Below are 7549 nucleotides of genomic sequence, written 5' to 3' on the forward strand. Positions count from 1 at the left end.
ATGAAAACAATTATCTTCATTTCATTTTCTTTAAGAAGACAAAGAGGTAAAAAAAAATTGGCTGCTGAATTAGAGTTTTGATTAAATCCCTGTTTCTCATGTAATAATGATGTGTGGCTTTGTTGTTTTGTCTTCTCTTTTTTTTTTTTTACATTCAGAACTTTGAATGTTTGTCCAGCAAACTTTCATGATTAGTATTCAAAACAAATGAGAAAATGCAGGTTCACTGGATGATCGTTCTGTTCCAAAAGTTTAGGTATATTCTTTCAATTACTTATCTCATACCTCCTTCTCACCCACAACCTCTAAGAGTACCACATACTTAGGTTATATTGACCTGTATTCATTAGCTTAAAGATTACCATTTGGTAGTTATGAGATATTATTGTCTTAATCCAGAATTAAATCAAGAATGACTATGTGTACAAAAAAACCTTTTTTAAAATTTTTTCAGTTGTACTGGGAATCAAACTCAGGACCTTCTGCTTGCCAGGCGGGTACTGTGCCACTGGGCCATATCCCTGGTCCAAAATCTTTTATCTTGACATTGTAATTACTTTCATTTTTTCAGCATTAAAATACATGTATCACACAGAAAAATATTAAAAAGATTTATTAAAACCTAAATATATTTAATGTTTTCTGTTGTTTAAAAAATCTTTCATCAATCTGTCATCAATTAAGTTTTTTTCATAATTTTCCTTCTAAAGCTATGATGGTTCTTACTCTGTGGTCAACAACTTCTAAGGTCTGTATTTCAAAATGTATTATCTAGCAACTCTTTCTCCAATAGCTAATAAATCAAATAAAGTATTTCTTTAGTGTTTAGTTTTTTTGCTTTAAAAATATGGTCAAGAGGTTTCTGTAAGAAAATTTCAATTCTGTAATATTCCCAATTTTTTTCTCATATTTTTTTCCATTTTCAAATGCATGTGAGTGCACCCTCATAATATATCCTTTTATTTTATGATTTATGTTACATCATTTTGAAAAGGAGCCAAAACAATCCATTCGCTCAACAAAACTTTTCCCTAAGTGGGCTGAGAATGTTAACATTTAGCTAGAAAGTGCATATTAGGATGATAATGATCTGACTACTGAATGCTATCTTACTGTTTCTTTTATTCTAAAAGACTAGCTGTGAACACTTCTTGTGCACATTTAAACAATCTGGAGACCACTAGGGGGGCATGCCTCAATGTGTTTGAAGAGCTAAGTAAGTACATTATAGCTAAATTAGAACGAGCTAATAGGAGATTAGTAGTAGATGATATTGAGCTGTGGGCAAAGCCAAAAAAGGCCACGAACTTTTCAGCTATAGTATGAACTAGAATGGGGAAGGCAATGATTGCTTTAAGGAGAAATTAATGTTGTATATTTTCTTTCATAAAATTCATCTTTAATATGCCTAGAAATGGATAGACACAAGCTATTAAACTGTTGCAGTGCTTTGAATAAAGGTAAAGCAATGAGAACTTATTGACAGGTTGGCTTAATATCTGGATTGGGCCATTGAATAAAGTCTATTGCCACCAGCTGCTGGAAGAGAAATAGATCCATTGGAAAAAATGAAGAAATAATATCAACCACATAAATATTTCTGAGGTGTTATTACAAAGTCAAGTCATTGAGGAAGAAATTACATATCGAGAGCAGGTATTTGACAGTAGCTATCAAAGTAATAGATATTAAGTTCCTTGAGTAGAATCTGCATACTATTTAAAGACATAAAATGGATGAGGTCACAAAAATGGAGACTATACTGAAAAAGTGGAGGAAATATTTAGTCTTCAGATATGAGCTAGCACAACCAAAGGCAGCAAGAAAAAGTAACCATAGACTATGGTAAAAATAAGATCATGATGAAAACAAGACTATGGTATGAGAATTAAAAGAAGGAAATATTTAAATATTACAAGAGTGAGTTACTGCCTCAAAAATGGTGGTGAATCAATGTGGTGACACGCCTCAAACATATGTCTATTGTATTTGGCCCCAGAAATATTCTACTGTTTGCCAAGTCCACTTTTACCTGAACGATACGTACTGTCGGCCAAGCAGTACTTACTGGAGCAGGCTAAATACATAACACGACGTGCATAAGTGAAGCCATACTAAGTTGACAACAACTTCATGACAGAGTCACCAGTCAGCTGATCATTTTGTCCATTTCAAATGGACAAATGAATGGGCAAAGTGCAGCTCCTTTAGGTGCTCAGGGTCTGGGTTCAGGTGCCCCTCAGTTCACACTGTTACATCTCTGGAGTCTGAATCTCAGAGGCCCTCAGCAGTTAGTGCTTCAGCTTTCAGTGGCTCCTGGGCTTTTCTATCAGCGCCTCATCTACTGAGGCTCAAGTCTCCCTGGGGCGCATTTCAGTGACTCTTCCCAGGCCCCAGCCAGTATTGACTCAGTGCCACTGGTCTCCAATATTTGCCACAACAGTTTTTTTGTCAGTCAGTTGCAGTTGTCACCAGTCAACACTGCTGGTCTTTGCTGATGTGTTCTGGCAGTCGCCACCCTTCTCTCTCCTTCTTTCTGGTCTCTGCTGCTGGGAAAAATCTTCAGCACTAGCACAATCTAGTATTAGAATTCTTTTAAGTGTATCATACTCTGCCACATTACCTGAAATAAGACTCATAAGTGGCTTTATAGGATGAGAGGAAGGAGATTATGTTGAGACCTGTAACACAGCGTCTAAGCATTCTGCAACACTGGGTAGTAGAGCCCAAGAAGGCCCTCCCTGACTGACCTGAGCAGGTTAGGGAGCATTGCTCAAATAGAGCAGCAGTACTCTTTATATACAAAGGGAGTAATAGCACATGTTGCTCTGTATATTTTGCAATTTGTGTGTGAGATTCCATGACACTCAGTATTGAACTCAGGGCCTTATCCACTGAGCTATGTTTCTAACATTTTATTATTATTTTAAGACAAGGTCTTGCTAAGTTGCTAAGCTGCCCATACCAGGGTCAAATTTGCAATCCTCCTGCCTCAGTCTCCAAGAGTTCTGGAATTATAGGTGTATGCCAACCCCTCTCTCTCCTCTCTCAGTCTTTCTGTGAAACAAGATCTTGTCTGCCCCCAAAATAGCAATAGGATCCCATAACATTGTTTCATAAATGATGTTTCAGTGTATTTTGTATCATTTATTTATCATGTTTAGGTATTATGATATACCTCTTAAACTGTCAGAATCTGCTTCAGATTTCTATTAGTGTGATGCTCGGTCGTGCGTGTATGCTTAAAATACATGTTATTCCTCAATGGCTGTCTTCCATTTTTGAATTTTTTGTGTTGTTTTTCAGATACATAATGTTATGCTTTTTACTGAGATTGAAATAAAGGAAGAAGAACAGGTATGTAGTTAAAATATTTTCTATATAAGTTTTTCTGATTACTTATTCTACTTTTCTTTATTTGGCCCTCTGGATTTAATTTTTTTCCATTTTTATATGCTGTAGGTTCAATACTGCAATTGTATAATTTTTATTCAATTGCTATTTAAATCACTTGACAGAAGAAAGGACAATAAATATGTAGTTCAGTGTTTATTCAGAATAGTATAATTAACTTTCCTGACTTATTTTTTTCAAGTGTATTCAAGTGACTATGTAGCACTTGTTTCAATATAAAGAATAGTTTTAATATATATATTCATGCAGATTCATAATAAAAAACTGAGCTTTTGTATAAAATATCTTTATTTCATCTTTACTTTTTAACATTTTTCTGGATATAAAGCCCTTGTTTGTCTGTTTTTGTTGTCTTCTTTGTTTGAATAAGTCATACCATTGCTTTCTTTTCTCCGTAGTATCTGATGTCACCACTTAATGACAAGCAGCTTCTTTGCCATGTTCAATATTTCCTCATCTAGTTTTCTTTTAGCATTTTGAATATTACATCTAGGTGTTTATGTTTATCCAATTTGGAGCTTTTGATATTTGTTTATTTTGATATATTGTTTTTAATAAAACTTACAAAGCTTTGAGCCTTAAGTTTTTAACTTTTTTCGATTTATATCTCTCTTCTTCTGCTGCTACTGCTATTATACAAGTGTTAGAAAGCTTAATGATATCCCATATTTTCAGAATTATAAATTCCAACCTTCAGTCTCCTCACTTTGAACAAGGTTGGGAAAGGACAATGAAGCTTCCCAGAGTTTTCAATATTGTGTGGCTACAGTGGAGACTGCATTATGATTAGAGTTCTGAAGCAGAGAACACAAGAGTTAAACATATGAACCTGGATTTTGCTCTCAACTCTAGCTAGGGTGAGAAGAAGAGCTGATGGCGCCCTTTCTTAGCAGAACTATATCACAGACCTTGACTAGGAACTGGAGGAAAAGCCCTAGGTTCTAGGTTACACCCACTTGAGGTTTCCCACATGTTTAATGATGAGGAAGGAGAGAATCAGTGAATCTATTTCTAAATGTGACAGATTTTGTCTTCCCCAAGTTTTAGCAGATATTCTTGAATAAACATCTCTCCCATTGTTATATACCCTTAGGATAATATTCAGAGACATAAAATGGTTGTGGACTTCTCGAATATAATTTGCACTAGTTATACATGTTTTATTGGGAAACAGATCTATGGATTTCCTCGTGATACCGTTCTGAAAGTCTTCTGTTATAATTCACCCTTCATGACAGTATAGCTGACATCAGCATTCTTTTTAAAGTTTCCATAAATTTTATATAGCTATAGTCTGTCACATGAATGCATTAATATAAAAAATAAATGCCCTCCATTGGTTCATGGATATTTCATTTCTCCAAATCTCTTGGTTTTTCTTCAGGATTATGATACTGGTTGAGCTGTCTACCTTATTTCTAATTTCATCCCAGTTCAGAAAACTCCATTCCATCCCTTCCCATAACTCATATGTAGTTGTTAGAATAAAATTAATTTTCTTTGGAAAGTACAGGCGAAACTCATAGAGCAGGGAAAAATTTTCTTCCTGGGATATATCTTGAAAACAATCAGTTTATTTCAGTGCTTTTCAAAATTCAACTTTTATTCTAGTACCATAAAAATCCTGTGAAAAATCTGATTCTCACTGAGTTCGTGTGAAAAAAGAAGTATCTGCATTTCTAATCATGGTCCAAAATTATAGGCATAGGTCTAGTCTACAGGCCACATTTGAAATAGCAAGACTTAAAGTCATTACATATGACAAACCTATGTTATTCTTCCTCCTGTTATATTATGAACACTTTTAACTGACATAAAGAAATGGATCCATTAACTAACCGTGTTCGTCTTAATAGCTTTTAACTACCCACTTAAAGGCATGCTGGATTTTGATATTACCCATTGGATACTCTTCTGAGCTTTTAGGGGAAAAAACACCTCTCTCTCTCTCTCTCTCTCTCTCTCTCTCTCTCTCTCTCTCTCTTTGTGTGTGTGTGTGTGTGTGTGTGTGTGTGTGTGTTTTTCTCCCTGTATTCTTTATCCCTCCCAGTTTGATAGTATTATTTCTTGAACTCTAGCACAGGAATAAGAGAAGGATGAGAAGCTGTTTTTTGTTGTTGTTTTTGACAGTGTTCATGTAGAAGTTTATTTACTAAATTCTTTTTTAGAGGTCGTTACAAAACAGAAAACCCAAACAATATTTGATTATTACCTTTTTATTTCTGTTGATAATGTAGACCTAGGAGAGTTAATTCTACAATGTTAAATGATTTATTCACTCTTGTATCACTGACACACAGAGACATGATGTACAGTTACAGCCCTTAATGTTTTCTGGAAATGAGAGATTACTGAAAAACTCTGACTCAATTGTGAAAATCATTAGAGTTAACTATTTGAAGCAGTAATTATGACCCTATTTTTAGTAAATGAAAACTTGCTTTGGTTAAATGAGATACAAGCCAGGTCTACTGCTAAATACTATATATTATATAAAAAAAATGAAGGGTCAGATATTTATTCAAATAGAGAATTCTGTTTAAAACCATAAATTATACATTTTATAAATTATTTTATTGGATTCAACAGTTTTTTGGGTTTTTTTCACCTTTTTGACACAAGGTTTCACTATGCAGTTCAGGCTGAACTTGAATTCACTTTGTAGCCCAGGCGGGCCTCAAACTTACAGCAATCCTCCTGCCTCAGCCTCCTGAGTGTTGGGATTACAGGTGTGTGTCAACATGCCTGGCCTTGGGTTCAACAGTTGAAGAACATGTTTAATAAATATTAAGGAAATTAATTTCTAGAATAAAACTTTAATTTTTTTGTTTTGTTTTGTTTTGTTTTGTTTTGTTTTTCTCTGGTACCAGGAATGGAATTCATGACCTTGTGCTTGCCAAGCAGGTGCTTTGCCGCTGAGCTAAATCCCCAGCCCCTAATTTTCTGATATTTAATAAAATTGTGTAACATCTATAAAAGTTTGATTCTGAGCTGGCATTTTATGTGACTGTTTTACTTGTGTGTGTTTTATAAAATATATTTTAGATTCGATTGAAAACTCAGTATATCTATAACTAGAAGGGTACCCAATATACAATGGTTAGTTAGTAAATGTTTATTGAGAGTATAATAGCAGATTTAATATATTAAATGATTCAAGGCCAACTTTATTTTTAATGAGACAATGTTTGAATTTTCTATTGTGCACAACCACTTACCATTAACTTAGTAACTTAATCAGTGAATATTTATCATCTTACCATTGTTGTTGGCCTCGGTCTGGGCATGGCTTAGCTGGGTCTTCTAAAATTGTAACAGCCTGAGTCTCATTTGAGGAATGGCTAGGAAGAATACACTGGCAAGCTCAAATTGTTATTGGGAGAATTCAGTTCTGCGTAGGGTGTTGGACTGAGAGGCTAGCTACTTTCTGATTGTTGAAAGAGGATTGCCTTAATTTCCTGGCCACATAGCCCTTTCTGAAAATAGTTTGTAGTATAGCAGTTTTGCCTGAAAACTAATACGAGGGAGAAGAGAAGTTTTCTTAGCGTGATAGGTTGCCATTATACTTAATAACTAGATACACCTGGGCCATAATCTATTGGTTGGAAGTAAATGTATATCCTGTCAGTACTCAAGGGAGAAGCAGAAACAGCTGTAAAGACCAAGTAGTGAGCCTGCTGAAGAAATCTTAGATTACCTAGAGTAAATGAAAATAAACAATGTTTGTTATAATTATTTTGTATAACTCCCTACCTAACAATGGAGACTCTGCGAAAACAGAAATGTAAGCATGTTGGTCAGCTCTGTGTTCCCAGACTGGGAAAATACCTTTTGCAGAGCAGCTGCTTAGTCAGTACTTGCTGAATAATGAAATATTAAGTGATATTTTCCTCAGAAGAATATTGTGTTTCTAAGAGTTGAAGTAAAATGAATGAGTATCATGTGATAATTAATTTTTTAAAAAATTCTTGAGCCAAAATCCATTAAGTAGGACTCTCTTTCACAGCTGACAGTTGTGTCTCTTCAGAGCTAGTAATTCAATAATGAGGTAAGGAAGGAAAAAGGTATTAAAAATAATTGTGGTGTATTATGTACATACATCAACTTCCCACAAGGAGTATAAACGTGTACTACA

The sequence above is a fragment of the Chinchilla lanigera genome, unplaced genomic scaffold (assembly GCF_000276665.1).
Source record: "Chinchilla lanigera isolate Chin_1 unplaced genomic scaffold, ChiLan1.0 scaffold00003, whole genome shotgun sequence".
Classification (NCBI taxonomy): domain Eukaryota; kingdom Metazoa; phylum Chordata; class Mammalia; order Rodentia; family Chinchillidae; genus Chinchilla; species Chinchilla lanigera.